Source organism: Cydia splendana, chromosome 18 (genome assembly GCF_910591565.1).
Source record: "Cydia splendana chromosome 18, ilCydSple1.2, whole genome shotgun sequence".
Classification (NCBI taxonomy): domain Eukaryota; kingdom Metazoa; phylum Arthropoda; class Insecta; order Lepidoptera; family Tortricidae; genus Cydia; species Cydia splendana.
Window position 1 is genome coordinate 2,606,360 of NC_085977.1, and position 17,688 is coordinate 2,624,047.

A 17,688-nucleotide genomic window follows, 5' to 3' on the forward strand; every position below is an offset into this window, starting at 1 on the left:
ACTAACTCACACTTCACAAAACTAAATAAATATTATTTTGCGGTAAAACGTTATATTAGTTGATTGAGTAATAATCATGCTTGTTGATATTATTTCACCGCACCGCATAAAGCTAAACTGAAAAATACATTTTTCACCTCAGCAGCTCGAACAAGGATACTTTGCTTCTTAATAACAGTGAGCAAAATACGATTTTGCTCACTGTGTCATTTTGTCTCACTCAGTGAGCAAAATCGCATTTTGCTCACTGAGTGAGACAAAATGACATTCAACTGACGACTCAATGTAAAAAAACTGACCTTTATAGTCAAATGTAATTTCAACATGCGGGGTCTAATATAAGTTCGATATACTTGGGTTCTATTATCTCTGTCCCTCTAGGTATGTTCTCACTGCTTAGGGTGAAAACTTTTGTGCACTACACGAGATCAAAGTTATTTACATCTCGTGCGCTTTTGAATCCCTTACTACGCTCAAGATTCTAAATTAGATCTATTATAGAATCTTTCGCTTGCACGGGACTCAAAATAAGCACTCGAAGAAATATCAAACTTTGATCTCTTGTTGTACAAATAACTATTATACAGTAGCAAACAAAAAAAAATACTTGGCAAAAACTAGCAAGTTTGCGTGACGGTATTTGCCTTAAAGAATTTCCCGTCTAATTTCTTTCCTATATTATAAAATAATGTTGACGGATCTTAGAAACAATCACGAAGGTCATAAACATAGCCCGGTTTTACGGGGGCAGAAACGTCCGACTGCTAGTGATTAGATATCAACTATTTATTCATATATATGGTAGGTACAAAAAAAAGTCAAAAAACAACAAATAAAAATAACTTAAAATTACAATTAAACTAAATACAAACTATTCTAAAATAAAATAAAACTAAACTAAACTAAATCTAAAAAAGGCCCCTGTGGCAAGGTCCCCAAGATGCTGGCTGCGTTACCCCGCTGAACTGCCAGACTGAAGCGTTGAGCGAGGTAACTGCCAGCTCTTGGGTCCCCAGTTGCGTCCCTGAGTCTCTTTGAAAGGTCTCTAAAGAGACTCAGGGCGCCAGGACCCCACGGACCCAGGGTCTCGACGCCGAAAGGAACAAAACTGTATTCGGCGCCGAGACCGATAGTATACAGGGTGACCTTAGCCATTGGACAAACCCTGAAATCCCACGTAGGGTTACTTCTCAAAAATGCTCTAACGGAAATATTTATTTAATTAGAACAAAAGATAAAAAAAAAATTATCAAACAAAAGTTATTTCCAATAATCGATAACAAAAAGAAACATACTGTATTAATCATTGGCAGTGCTTTTGACAATTTGTTTGAAAATGTGCGGAAATGATGACATTTGTCAAAAGTCAGAATCTTCAACTTAACGGTCGAAGAAGGTTTCATACTATTTATTACCTCAGGAGCTACTAACACATACAGGTTGCTCCAAAGTAAAAAAAAAGTAATTTGTTAATTTCATCGTAACCACTACACCGATTGTTATGATACTTTGTATACTGGTTTTAAATACCCTAATGCATATGTACATTTCGGATTTGTCCGATGGCTAGGGACAGCCTGTATATATCAATATCAACTTAGGTAAATACTTCGATTTACTTAAAACGCACATCTTTCATATCTATATATCAAACTAAACGAGGTAGAAGCCAGTCCTAAAACTACATAACTTATACTCGAAACCATTCGAAACTGTCCGTGATAAATCTCGTAAAGTCGATATAGGAAAGGAGGCAAAAGTTGCGCTCATGCCCGAAAGGTCATATGTGATTCTGCTCTTTACAATTCGTACAACTGAAGTTAAATAAAACAGGATTAAGATAAAATTGGTACATAGTAATCACTTCGCACGGCAAATTCCCACAGCGAGACTTTTTTACTTGAAATATAATTCAACATTATATCAGCCAGAGGACGTCCACTGCTGGACATAGGCCTCTCTCAAAGAGTGCCACAATGACCGGTCTTGCGATCCAGCGGGCTCCCGCGACCTTTACCAGGTCATCAGTCGCATCTTGTGGGGGTCTACCCACACTGCGCTTCCCGGTACGCGTACGTACGTGTCCGCCACTCGTGAACCTTTCCGCCCCAATGGCCATCGGTTCTACGTGCAATGTGCCCCGAAATTTAATTGACAGAAAGTAATTATGTAGTACCAACAACTCTAAAACTGATAGGGACGGAACTGACCTAAGGGTTATTTGTGGTATCAATAAATATAATGGCATTGGCACAATAACCACATCAATCAAAACCTATTTAAGAGTGTGCGGTATAAATAAAAATAAAAATCCGTGTAAGGAAATATTGTTTAGATACAGTACCTATAGTAAAAAATATCTACCAGAATTTGCCGATTTGCACTCAATTTTACAAAAGTTAAAACGGTCATGCTACGTTTCGGTTTTGGTCAATATGGAAATGTTTTATGTATGCCCGAATCTCACCAGGAGCGGCATTTGGATCAAACTAAATATGTATTTGATTGGAAATTACTCGCAGTAACTTTCTTTCTTATACAAAATTATTTTATTGTCTGAGCAAACCAGATACCACCTCAACTAAAAGTCCCTAGTTATGGCACATAAGATATTCGATTTCCCAACAAGCGCTCCCGTATATATTATTTGTGCCAATAAACATTTCTTATTCTTATAAATGTAGTATGACGGGAGTGCGGCCGCTTATTTCATTTGCGCCTAAAAATAAAACCAGTATTCGTGTAAATTAAAATTATTTACAAATAAATGAACTTTCGGGATGGCTTTGGGCTGTTTTATTTAGAATAAAATTTTGTGGAACTCAACTCGTTTTCAAGTAAAATTGTTGGTGACCTAGCCAATATAACAATCGTACATATCGATAAACACCAAAACAAAAAAAGTTAGGTACAGGGGGGCAATTAAGACTGCGGGGTAATTTAAACTAATCGAAATATCTTCCATGTTTTACATTATTAACTAGAATCACACAAAAAATATTTTTTGCTATCTGGTCATATATAGCACTCTAGTTAATAATGAAAAACATGGAAGATATTTAGATTAGTTTAAATTACCCCGCAGTCTAAATTGACCCCCTGCACCTTATCGGGATGGCAGATGCCACGAAAAGTTGCTTCGAATTGCAATATTAATACCGGAGTTTGATAATCACCCTATAAAGGATGACTCACGTTAGACCGGGCCGAGTCCGGGCCGGAGCTTCCGGCCCTTACTTTTCTATGACATGATAGGTGATCACGTGATGGTTTCCATAGAAAACAACGCGCCGGAAGTGTTGTATATATATATATAAGAGCTGGCAACTCAGCAGCAGTCTTAGGCCATTATGGACAGCATCTGTCAATGTCATGTTCTGTTCGTGTGTTCTAAAATAAAGCTTTTGCATATCGAATATTATCTGGTCGTATTAATTAATTACACCAAGTTAATTAGCGATATAACAGGAAGCTCCGGCCCGGACACGGCCCGGTCTAACGATGATGAGATGAGACGCTATGAAAGTAATCAAATCAATGTCGAATCAACTTGAGATTCTAATTTGAAATGCCGCTCCGGTTCAAGCACGGCCGAGTTTATTTACATTTGATCATGGGATGGGCAAGTTTGGCACGCGTCTGAAAGGATTTAAGGCTAGCGCACATCTTAGAGCATTGCATCTCAGAGCCGAAAAACTTGCACAATTGTGCAAACTTTTGTATGGACTGACATGGCTATTTGTACGTTACGTAGAAATCATGTAGAAATAGCAATACATTTGACGTCCCCTCCCCCGCAAAAATCGGCAGACTGTTTCGTACAGAAAATTACAGCCATGACGTCCAGTTACTAAATGTCCAAGGCGCACATCTATCAATTCGACACTCGCTTTGTAAGTTTGAAGAATCGATTTATGTCGGTTATACCCAAGTTTTTAGTATTTTATGCAAAACGCACTGACTAAATTGCCCCGTTAACATAGCTAACTTGTATTAACAAATTGCGTTAAAAAAATAAAATACAAAAATATATTAAGAGAAAACAGAAAATACCTTCAGACGTAGGTATAGGACTCGTCGTGGAGGATGTTGCGTCATATTACTACATGGCGACGTGAAGGAGAATGGATATTTTATTAATTTACTTGTTATTGCTCGCGGCTTCGTCTGGATGAGACGATGATGATAATTAATACTCCTTCCTACTCCTCGGACTATCTCCAAACCAAATTGTATCTACTTAAATAGTTTCAGCGGTTAAAGCGTTCACGTAACTTTGTCTGTCTGTCGGGTAACGTACACTTCAGAGCACGTTACCCGACAGACAGACAGAGTTACTTTCTAATATTATAGTAAATTTTTATAGTATTACCTAAAACAGCAGTTGAATATCGCTCGCAATGAAGTTTACACGCAAGTGACGTAAACATTATGTATTAATACACTCATGGACAAATTTAGAGCAACGCAAAAAAAATTACTAATTTTGTAATAACTTTAGGTGCTGTTAAATCCAGTAATCAAACCTTTTTTGCGTTCCTCTTAACTTGTCCATGAGAATACAAAAAAAGTCAGGAGTGCATTATGTGTGCGATGATCTTTAGCTGGAAGATATACTGAATGTTTTGAAATGTTTCAGTGAATAGGTTTCTTAATGGTATGAAAGCGTGCACCGGAGTGCAGGAATGAGATGTGAGAGATGCAGTTGAAAAAATTTACCGGCTAGTTGTAAGCTGGCTTTGGTAGTAGTTTAATATTTTTCGGTGCCTATCTCAGGGATCGGATACCGGTATTTGTTGTATGGGAACGAAACCGGTATTTTTTCGTTCTTTGTTAATTATTTCATTTCTAGTTAGTTATACTGGGCATCTGCCGCAAGTCGACAACCATTTTGCGTGAAAACGAGGCAGCACTACTCTAGCCACCCCAGCTCCTCCATGAAACCTAGCAGTGTCTTCAGGTTGCTAACTGCCTCCTTCAGTGTGCACGGAGTCCCTAGGTATTGGTTCCTGTATACTTCTACCTGTTTACAGTGCACATGGCACGCTCTGCACATGGGGCTGTCTGTTTTCTAATTGGCCAATCTAATAATACGAAGTTGCTACCTAAAACACAACTGAGCCCTACATTTGCAGTATTAAATAATTCGAAATATATGGTTATTTCTTAAGTTTTTGCCTATCTCGTCGCACAATAACTGATTGTGTTAATGTAATGTTACGCATAAAACTTTATTCGCATAATTTTTCTCCGGCTAAAACGGAAAGTATTATCGAAAATATTTTGCATAGGTTGTGTAGAATAGGGTAGGTTAGATTAGGTTTGTTTTATAATTTTTCGTTAATGTTAATACTTTCAGCACAATAACAATTATGCGAAATGAGTTTTATGCGTAACATTACATTAGTACAATCAATTATCGTGCGACCCAATTTAGACCCAATATTTTTATTATATTATTTGTTTTGCCTAACTAATCAGAATTGAATGGAACTCTGTAGATCATAGTTGATGTATGTGAAAACTTTTATTCGGTCTTTGTGCGATGTTCAGAGTAAATTACAGGAAACAAAGGAAATGTTCATTTTGGAAATGGAAAATTACAAAAATACGTACGAGAAGTTACAAAAAAAATTCCATGTGGAAATTTCACATTTTTGAAACGTTTTATGAAAACAACAGTCAAAATTAAATTTATTGCTGCTCATAAAAAAGCCGGCCTCAAATCTGGTTAAAGTAAACGATATAAAATATTGTAAGCATAGTTAAGTCAGATTGAGAAATGACATCGGAAAAGTCAACCCCAAAATTGATTTTCCTTCTATGTATATAGGAAGAGTCCTATTAAAATACGACATATTGATAAAACCCACCTGCCGGCCTAGCCAAGGTTACAATCGCTATCGCTTCGACAACGAAGAGCATTGTGTCTCTCTTTCACTCTTCCATATTAGTGCGACAATGACAGTTGCGTTTCGATCGTTACGAAGCGTAAGCGAACGGCATCTTGGCTACGCGGCCTGCTTAGGAGGTCGATGCTAGTTCAATCATTTGTTATGATTATGATCTGGTTTTAATACGATCTTGGCAATCGGCTTGGTGATTGGAGCGCATGTCACGCACGAAGTTCACGTTCGTCCGCATGCACCAATCACCATAAGGGCTTGTGCACAAATCACGCGAGATTCGATAGGGGGAGGGGGGTCACGAAAAAATCACGATAGATCACGTTGGGGGAGGGGAGGTACAAGGAAACCTCACGTGTATTTTTCTACAGTGAACGAAACTAAGAAAAAAAAACCTACCACATGACTAGATACTTTTTCTCGGTTCCGTTACACGTAAATCTTCACTCTGCACTTCAAAATAGCGAGTCTATTTAACGAAAATAGAAAAATAAATAAGATTTTATATATACAATACTATTTTTCTTAAAATTAGGTTGAATGAAAAAAATTCAAAAAATACACTTGAGGTTGTGTGGGGGGAGGGGGTAGCCAAAAACCTCACCAAATATCACCAAGGGGGAGGGGGGGGTCAAAAAGTAGCCGAAAACACCTCGCGTGATTTGTGCACAACCCCTAAGCGGTTTCAAGGTCGTATTAAAATAAGACCATAACCATAACGAGTAGCCAAATCTGAATCAGGCTCGTGCTCAAATCGTGGGCCGGAAAATTGATAAATGGAATGCCTTGACAAACGGTATGACATTTCTTTTATTATTGAATTTATATTATTTTTTGTCATCCGTGCTCTGTTATCTCGATACGCCTGATGGACGTTGTTTTGAATGTCGAAATTTTTAATGCTTTTTTATTTTTAGTCTATTGTGTAATTTTTATTGTTAAGGGTTTATGATTTGAATGCTGTTTTTGGAAATATAGCGATAGTATAGATATAAGCCTCTAGAGCAAAACTATTCGTTTTTAAAACTAAACTTAAAGTATTAAATAACGAAAATACGACTGAAGTGGTCTGACCTCCTTTTTTTCAGCTCTTTTTTATTAGGTAGTGTAAATTATAATCATTTTATAATAATAATAATAGTATAATAATATTGTATTCCTATGAAATCCCACCAATTTATTTTTTTATTTGAAATTCTGCATATAAATAAACCAAGAAAAGCCTGCAGTGATTTTGATAGCCAACGCAGTGCAAGTATTATTTTAAACGCCAAAGTTCTATGACATTATGACGTATAAATAACACTCGCACTGCGTGGGCTATCAAAATCACTGCAGGCTTTTCTTGGTCTAACTCTATTAAATCTGCAAAGCAAACAATACCATTATTTGCATTCAGCGAGCCAAATAAACAAAAAATAATCTCACAATTCGCGCTCCAACAATGGCTTTTGAAATGTTTTCTTTCAGAGCTTTACACAAAAAGGTCTTATTTACCTTCACCTCGTCTTATAAATAATTCAACGCGGAGCTTGGACAGAGAATTGACACCAGGAGTTGAATTATAAACGCTTCCCGAGCACAGGTGAGTCGAACGCTCAGGTGAACTCAACGAACTAGATTAGGAACTTTAGAAGTCTGCCTAGAGTTTAAAAACCGGACAAGTGCGAGTCGGACTGGCACACGAAGGGGTCCGTACCATTACGCATAAAACGGCAAAAAAATCACGTTTGTTTTATTATTAAATATTTATTTTATTTTGTTTTTAGTTTTTAGTATTTGTTTTTAGCGGCAACAGAAATACATCATCTGTGAAAATTTTAACTACCTAACTATCACGGTTCATGAGTTACAGCCTGGTGACAGACAGACGGACAGACAGACGGACAGTGGAGTCTTAGTAATAGGGTCCCGTTTTTATCCTTTGGGTACGGAACCCTAAAAATGACCCCACGGAAAACGTGCCGCGAGCGACTTAATTGTATGTACGCGCATGATGATAATATCAAATATTGCAATGCTAGAGCTTTGCCATATAGAATTTTTCTTTTTGCCAATCAAAACTTTTATTTACCAATCATAACTTTTTTCCATAGCAGGAATTAGGTATTTAACATTTTTGATAATTCCTTCCAAAAACCAAGTTTAAGTAGGTAGGTACCTAATATAAGACTAGTTTAGTTCAGTCGAAAAAGTCAATTCAATTTTACGAGATTACGCTTAAAATACTTCAAGTATTCCTTATTTGATTTCTTTGGGTCGGGGCTCCAAAGGACTCGAGTCGAAAAATACTGCATACACGGTGAAATTCATAGTTTATTGAAATTTGTTTTAAAATTGAGCGAGTCCCAACTTACCCGCCCTTACTCAAGCGAGTCGTTACAGATCTTGAGGTCAAGTTACACTAGTTCACCTGAGCCCCAACTTTCCCGCCCTTACTCAAGCGATCAGAATGGAACCAGGAGTTACACAAATTGAGATAAATGTCGGCGGGATTCCCATAACACGATATGGCTGGAGTCGGATATATATTCGGATATATAGTCGGATAAGGTGCCGGTCCATTTCCAACTGCAGCTGCACTACTGCTCCGACATTACCGCAGCGGCCTGAAAGCGTCGGTGTTATTGTCAATTTCCATAGTAAAGTGGATGACCATACCGACTGCACGTAGCATGGTGATTTTAGCGTACTTCCGACCGCAGCTGCACTACTGCTCCGACACGTTGGTGTTATTGTCAATCTCCATAGTAAAGTGAATGACCATACCGACTGCACGTAGCATGGTGATTTTAGCGTACTTCCGACCACAGCTGCACTACTGCTCCGACACGTTGGTGTTATTGTCAATTTCCATAGTAAAGTGGATGACCATACCGACTGCACGTAGCATGGTGATTTTAGCGTATTTGGCGTAGTTTAGCATTACTGCGACTGCAGATGCAGACCGCAAGTCAAATCTGTCACCTGCACCAAAGAGAATAGATAGATAGATAGTATAGAGGGGTCCTGTCATGGTAAATTTTGTAGTCACAGTAAATTTACTGCCATCTATCGACACACGACTAAAACTCAAAATGAAAACGTATAAAATTATCAAAAAAATGTATATACATGGACAAATGATTTTATTATTTTTATATCATTTTGACCCATGTTCATTCACTGATATCTATGTGTTAAAATTGTTAAATATGAAACGTTGTCGTCTCGTCATCTAGCCGAGCATAGGCCAAAGGTGTGTGCGCCATCTATCCGAGGATGACTTTTTCTTGATTTCCGAGGCACGTTTTTTCCTTAGACTTTATTCATCTTATACGAAGTTACATATGTATTTGCCTGCACTGAAATGTCTTTGGTCACAGATATTAGTAGTTCTAAGCAAAGAGGATATAATACCTACATTCTAAAGAGTTTATTACACCCACGTATATTGTGTTAGAATAAAATTGATGTATGCTAACCTTTTGTCTCACTCTTAGATTTAGGAATTAAAGTAGATTGAGTTCTCTACGAAAATGTTTCGAATGAAATAGCCTATTTGTGTTAGGTTACTACGAAACCGATACGATTTTTGTATAGGCCACTCCAATTGTGGAATGAGCTGCCGAGGTTTTCTAGAAGGTCTACTGTATGGGGTTCTGGCGGCAGAACATAGCAGTAATAGGTAATACCCCCTATTCTCGCTGACGATACCGGGGCACAGTGAATTTGCTGTGACAAAATGTGAAAGAGTCCTAATATCATAAATTATATAATGTCGTTTATGGTGACACTTTCTCGCTTTATCATTGCAAAGCTATTCCAAGAAACAATCAGTAGTTTCTACTACAAGGGGCAAACTGGGCAAAGTTGTTGTTTAACACCTCATGCTAACATTGATACCCAGACATACGAAAGGTTACAATATTGAACCAAGAGAGAAACGAATGCATTTAAAAGTAGGATTATTGACAGTTGCAGGGGTTTCAAGGCATGAGGGTTAGACAAACTATGTGCAACACTGAATTTTTCATCACACCAACAGCAGAAAAATATTTATTATTCCAATTTATTTATTAAAAGTTCTTTCTATCGGCCCAGGTGAGTGAAGCTTTCTTCATAAAGGATTTCTTGTCTCCACGTCAAGTTTTAATATATGGTGCGGTCATAATTATCATAAACTGTCACTGCCAAGACTGCCGTCGCCCGTGGACATCTGCAACATAAGAGGGATTATAAGATTTAAAATATTCTTTCAATTTGAAATGGGAAACTGGACAATAAGGAAACTGGAAGTGTAAATTGCACAATTACAGCTCTTGCAAATAAATTTATTCATTATACTTCACTGTATTTCATTATACGCCCTTAAGAAAGTAAAATTGGTTTAATATGGATTCTCAGAAAGATAAATCTTCTTACAGAATTTTTCTTACACGTGTCGCGTATTGCCATCTCCAAAACCTACGAATCACTTTACAGAAATCAATGAAAGACCTGATAAAAGACTACCTGGCCTAAGGTTTTGAGGGGACGGTTATCATAGACCTCTAAATCCAGCCGGCAGGGTCCGCACGTTTCTGATCGCTGAGTAGGTGCGTGATGCAGGTGGATCAAGTGCGCACCCCGGTATACGTCGGGTTACTGCGTGCTGTGGTTACGCATTTAAGGCCGAGCCACATCGGCTGCGTGTGCAGCACACTGTGTGGCGTGCGCTGCGTGACGTGCGCAGCACCCCTTGGAAAGATTCGCAAGATTCTGGTAGGCTTCCGTAGCTCAATTGGCAGAGCTAACGCACGGATTGCGGAGGTTGCGGGTTCAAGTCCTGCCGGAAGCGTAATTTTTCCATTTTTTCCTTTAATATAAAACTCGGGGAGGTCTCTCGCGAGATGTTTTGCCCTGTCACTTCGCTGCATTCCACCGTGACCACGTGAGAAACTGTTTCTTCATTCTCCATGCATCCACGGCATAGTGGACCGTCTGTGACACCTGTTATAAAAAGATGTTTGTTAAATAGTCCATGACCTGTTATTCATGACACTAGTTACCATACTCAGTCGAACCTTTCCTAGTCGAAGGAGCGCGCTTGTGAGCTTACCGTTGATGCCAGGCATGGCTTGTTTGGCCTGTCTGCATCCAGTCTGGTTTAGCCAGTGTTCCGTGTGTAGTTTCCCTGTACGTGCCAGCAGCATTGAGCGTCCTACCTTGCTGAACGGTATCTGGAGAATCGGTTCCGGGCCAATCGCCCCCGCACCCGATCACGTAAGACGTTATTTCTTATTGTAAATTCTAAATTATTATTTTTAGGCGCTTTTTTGTGACATACCTTTTAATTATCTAAGAGCATATGTATATAGGGTGACTGCTATTGTTATTGGCCACTGCATATTAATTGGTCACTCCTACCAAATCAGAGAAACAAGCCAATTGAAGCCTTATAGTTAATAGTGATCAATTACTATGTAGTGGGCAATAACCATAGCATCCCTATCATAGTTTTCTAATTATTTTTTAGACCGTGACATGTGTTACCTACTAGTTCAGTTGAGTTGACTAGAATGAATATTCAAGTGCCTATTAGAATGGTAGCTTGCTACCAATCAAAAACATTGTTGTATTGTATGCTGTTCGGGATGAAAGTATGTTTGAATTGCTTAAAACCCGGGCACATAGCGAAGTATTGTAGGCGTGGTCCGTGCAAGTCGTGTTCATTACGTCATAGCTCGCTTATACATGTGGATAGGTTGCCGTCGAAGGCTCCAGTAGCAATGCCGGCGATACAAGTGACTCCCAGCAGTCCAAGCGAGCACGACGAGTCCGCATCTGAACCTGGCTGCAGTGCTAACCTAGACGTCTTGTTGCCGGCCCATCCTGCTTTACAGGGTCAAGTCATACTGTCTACTGCGCTAGTAGAAGTATATGATCGAGACGGTAAACCACATATGGCACGCGCATTTTTGGACAATGGGTCATCACCTAATTTTATTAGAGCTGACTTTTGCAAAAAACTTAAGTTACCTATTAGGGAGGTAAATGCGTCTTTAATTGGCATTCAAAATATTAAGTCAAACGTACATAAATTATGTGACGCAAGGTTTTCATCGTTGTTTGACAAAAGTTTCAGCATGAAAAGGTCATTTTACGTAGTTCCACAAGCTACATGCGACTTACCTTTACAAAAGGTAAATGTATCAATGCTAGGCATACCTGAACATTTAGTCTTGGCTGATCCTCAGTTCCACTCGCCGGCACCTATCGATATTCTTCTTGGTGCCGAGGTCTTTATGGAATTATTAGGTAGCAATAAAATTAAATTGGGACGAAACAAGCCCATAGTTTATGAGACCAAGCTAGGTTGGGTAGTGTCTGGTCGTAATGCGCATAACCTTAACTCTAAAAGCATTTGTTGTAATTTCGTTCAAATTAATAATCAAGATGATGAATTGACGCGTTTTTGGAAGTTAGACGAAGCAACAATAAAACCCGCGACGGCGTATTATACCAACGATGAACGGGCTTGCGAGGAACACTTTGTTAAAAATACCTCTCGGTTACCGGACGGTAGGTTTATGGTTAGGTACCCTTTAAAGCAGCCTGTATCTTCGTTGGGCGATTCTTACGAGCGGGCAAAACAATGTTTCCTGTCGTTAGAGCGCAGACTAGAACGGCAGCCACAATTGAAGTCTATGTACAAAGATTTTATGAACGAATACGAGACTTTGGGAGACATGTCCAAGGTTACTTCCAATGAGATAGTAGGAAACTTCTTGCCTTTTCACGGCGTGTTACGGCTGTCTAGTCTCACGACAAAGCTCCGGGTCGTGTTCAATGCTAGTGCGCGCACGTCTACCGGAGTCACGCTGAACGACATTCAGTACGTAGGACCTACTATTCAGGACGATCTCATAGCTATCTTGTTACGGTTTAGGCAATACCGTTTTGTGTACACGGCTGACGTGGAAAAAATGTATAGGAGGATAGTCGTGCACCCTGACGATAGGTATTTGCAACAAATCATTTGGCGCAATGATCCATCTGAACCTCTGTGCATATACAAATTAAATACGGTCACTTACGGTACGGCCAGCGCTCCGTTCTTAGCGGTTAGGTGCCTTAAACACTTATCAATGGACTGCTCGGACCCACGACTTACTGAAATCATTGCCCATGACTTTTACATGGATGACTTTTTGTCCGGGGCAGATACGGAGCAAGAAGCCACCAGCATTATAACTCAGGTCAGTGCAGTACTTAAAAGTGCTGGTATGAATTTACGCAAGTGGCGTTCAAATGAACCTAGGCTCATAAATGAACATAGTGACGATTCTAGAAATCTAAATTTAGGCAACTTGGACGAAAGTAAGACGCTAGGGCTAGGTTGGAAAAGTGGAGCCGATGTCTTGTATTTTACTATCGACTTAGGAAAAATCCCTGAAAAATTAACCAAGCGGGTTATCCTCTCCACGATAGCAAAAATATTCGACCCTTTAGGTCTTTTATCGCCGGTTGTCATTCAGGGTAAAATCTTGCTTCAGCTTCTATGGCTTTCACGAGTTTCTTGGGATGATGAAGTGCCTCAAGAGATTTCTCAAAAGTGGCATAGCATAACAATGTCTTTACCGGAATTAAACCATTTATGCATTCCGCGTAGTGTCGTAGGAATCCACGCGTCGCGAGTGGAATTCCACATTTTTACGGATGCGTCTCAATCTGCGTACGGAGCTTGCTTGTACGTACGTACTATCACTAACACAGGAGTAGTTACTCGGTTACTCATGGCAAAAAGTAGGGTAGCTCCACTTCGGCCGGTAACTATTCCCCGAATGGAATTATGCGGAGCTTTGATCGGAGCACAGCTTTACCAAAAAGGAATATCATCACTTCGCATGAAAGCAGACAGTTGTACATTTTGGACCGATTCCATGATCGTGTTAGGATGGCTTAGAATGCTACCAAACCAACTCAAGGTGTTCGTACGAAATCGCGTAGCTGATATACTCGAAATCACTGGCAGTTGGCCTTGGCGACACGTACCTACTAAGGACAATCCAGCGGATCTGGTCTCACGCGGAATTGATGCGGGTTCAATTGCTGCGGCTGATATTTGGTGGAATGGTCCAGCATTCCTACGTAATGACGAAGATGACTGGCCCAAAAATCACCACGCAGGGATAGTGATGAAGTTAAGGCTGAGATAATCACTGCTAATGTAGCGACCGACGCTACAATATCCCCTCTATCAGAATTGAATCTTACGAAGTTTTCCAAGTTTACTAAACTCAAACGAGTCACCGCTTACGTTCTACGGTTTATCAATAACGCACGACCGGGTAGTGTCAGAAATTCGGGATTTCTTAACACTAAAGACCTTCATGCGGCTACGAATATTTTAGTAAAATTATCGCAGATAGAATCATTTTACTCATATGATGATGTTAAAAATAAAACCTTACTCAAAGCCAAAGACCCGCTTACAAAACTGAATCCTTTCGTGGATTCTGAAGGACTTATGCGTGTAGGCGGACGACTTAGAAACGGGCCTTTTAACTTTGATAAAAAGCATCCAGCTATCTTGCCGAAAGGGCATTTTATAACGGTGACATATTTCAATTCCGTTCACCTCATTTTGTTACACGCGGGACCTCAAGCCATGCTAGCATATGTAAAGTCTACCTATTGGCCAATCGGTGGTCGTACACAAGCTAGGTCAACGTATTACAAATGCGTCTTGTGCACTCGTATGCGCGGCGCAACTATAGCGCCACTTATGGGCAACTTACCCTCACCGCGAGTAACGCCAGGCTTTCCATTCGAGGTTGTTGGCGTAGATTATGCCGGTCCTATACTGGCTGCGTCTCGAAAGGGTCGTGGTAGTCAAACCATAAAGGTATACATCGTGATCTTTGTGTGTTTTAAAACGAAGTGTGTACACCTTGAGCTATGTAGTGACTTGTCTGCAGAAGGTTACATGGCATCGTTGAAGCGATTCCTTAGTCGCCGCGGCTTACCTTCTGATATATACTCCGACAATGGAACCCAGTTTGTCGGGGCATACAATGAATTAAAGAGATTCCTTACCAGTCATGCAAGGACGTTATCTGAGTCTGCAGCCAATGATGGCATTAGGTTTCACTTTGTTCCACCATATTCACCACACTTTGGGGGTTTGTGGGAAGCCGGGGTGAAATCCACTAAACACCACTTAATTAGAGTCTTAGGTAACTGTCATCTAACCTTTGAAGAAATTTATTGCGCACTGTGTCAAATAGAGGCAATTTTAAATTCAAGGCCGCTTACTCCTTTAACCAGCGATCCTTCTGATCTGCTACCACTTACTCCAGGCCATTTTTTTAATCGGACGGCCACTCACAGCTCTTCTGACTCCCTGTCTGACAGAGATTCCTCCTTTGAGACTTACACGGTACCAGAGGATCGAACAATTGAGGCAACACTACTGGGTTCGCTGGTATAAAGAATATGTTTCTGAACTTCAGGAGCGAACCAAATGGAGGCAAGCCAAGGGTCAACTTGCAACCGATACCATGGTCGTCGTCAAAGAAGACAACCTCCCTCCAATGAAATGGAAGCTCGGCAGAATCGTTAGCGTCATCCCTGGATCTGATGGCATCAATCGTGTGGCCGACATCCGGACGTCGTCTGGGATCATCCGTCGTGCGTTCAGCAAAATATGTCCACTACCAGTCGAAAAGTAAATCTATGGTTGAAAGACCAACCTTTCAACGTGGGCGGGCATGTTGGAACGAAACGCAAGGCTTCAGCGGGGACTGCGGCGAGACGGAGGCGACCTCTGTCTTAATTTTCGACCTAGCTAACGCTGTGACATTGCAATTTTGAACATGTAACAAGCAACTGATTTTTCTATTTTTTTATATGTACTTGTGTGGCAGAATACAGTACATTTCTATTTTTAAACAATTTTTTTATTCTGCCTGGTCCTTCTACAATCCCGAACATATGCCCTGTGATAACTTAACTATGAATGTGTGAGTTTGGCGGCACTGGTTTTCATACTAAAAAGGCGTTGTTCGTGTTTTGGACTATAGTTGGGTTGTTTTACTAAGTTAGATATCTATTAGCGATCATAAAAAAATTATGGCAAAAATTTGTAGCTCTAAATTTTTCAAGCCAAACTTCTCGTAATTACGTACCTACAGTAGAAGGTACTCCAGAGCCTCTACCATCAGTTTTAACATTGACATAACGCTCACGTCTACGTAATTTACTTTCTGTACATCTCGCTTCCACTATTGCTCGCATATGCGAGTACGAGCGAGATGCATAGAAAGTAAGTTACGTAAACGTGAGCGTTATGTCAATGTCAAAACTGGTGGTAGCCGTACTGTACAGATTACCCCCAACACACCGATAGAAAAATGTTTTCCCGTCCATCCTCCTCTGTTTGTATTTTTACGTAGAATATTTTCGATTCGGATCTCTACGCCAATTTTTCCTGAATTTGTCCACTGTTCTAACTTTTACGTAGTTTTCAGCTTTTTTTACATTTTGCACGGAAGTCAGATGAAAAAAATAAATGGAAAAAGATTTGCCCGAGGTCCGAGATATTGAAACCGAAGCTTTGAAATTGTACTGTCTAGTATAAAAGAACGGCATTTATTTTAGTGAAACAATCAAAAACATTCGGTAGGTACCTAGGTACATCTGGCGTCTTTTCTGTGAACATTACAAAAGTTAATGATTTGTTTAATTATTTGTGCGACAGCTTGTCCTACTAGAGTTAGACCAAGAAAAGTAAACAAAAGTGTTATTTATACGTCATAATTTGACGTTTAAAATAACACTTGCACTGCGTGGGCTATCAAAATCGCTGCAGACTTTTCTTGGTCTAACTCTAACCAACCCCGACACATTAAAAGGGGTTGTGTAAATACCCGTCTGTCTGACTTAACACCATAAAGGCCGTAACACCACATTAGTAAAGGGATGGACCGATTCGAGTGCAGTTGTCGGTGGATAATGGTTTTTAGATGGGTTTTTAGTTTTTAACCCATTAGATTGCATTGGTATAATTTTGACATCTATTTCCGTTTATATTACCTGATATTATATTATAATTTATATAGTGAAACTTCTGGGAAAACACAAAACATGATATTTAATAATAATAAACAACAAAACTTCCGTGAGACACAGACATATTAAATATATTAAGAACGTACCGTACCGTCCGTACCGAGGAGTGTCATCAGGAGCTTGCGTTTACGGTGACGGACCGGCCCTCCTGCTTCCACCGGCGCCTGCGCCGAGTCATCGGGCGCGGAGAGCTGCGGCCTGCAGTCTGCGCCGGTCCGTCACCGTAAACGCAAGCTCCTGATGACACTTCTCGGTACGGAGTGAAACATGTCGAGCGTTTTTCGACTTAAAATACGTGAGTGGCGGCCGTTCTTAATATATTTAATAAACATAAATAATTTATTTTGTTACCTATGTTAAGATAGGTACTTATGTATGTACTTGCATCAGAAGAGAATTTTCGGCAGGAATTTGTTACGTACTATGAAATTTTCTAATCATCGTATTTTACATAAAAAATATACCTATAACATTCTATGTCATTAATGGGCTGACACTAGTTTACATCTTCTATTTATACTTATTAATTGTATTGTTTTTCTTTCTCTATTCCTCTGGCGGCTTTTATTTTCGACAAGTAAGAATTATTTTGTTTTTTGTTTGCTAGATTGTGTATACTTATTTGTGCAAGTTATGTGACGTATTTTTTGAAGGTTGATTTGTGTTGTGTTGTAATGTAGATTTTACT

General features: G+C 39.7%; 1 protein-coding gene and 1 long non-coding RNA gene across 6 annotated transcripts in view; one reads left to right on the forward strand and one right to left on the reverse strand.

Moving 5' to 3' along the window:
* The window catches only part of LOC134799323 (sodium/calcium exchanger 3), a 189,798-nt gene that overhangs the window by 144,210 nt on the left and 27,900 nt on the right, over positions 1–17,688 (forward strand). The window lies entirely within an intron of this gene.
* Positions 10,407–16,562, reverse strand: LOC134799189 (uncharacterized). Its single transcript, XR_010145350.1, has 3 exons — positions 16,255–16,562; positions 16,058–16,081; positions 10,407–10,877 (listed from the first exon to the last, which is right to left on the reverse strand). It is a non-coding gene; the product is annotated as an uncharacterized LOC134799189 (long non-coding RNA).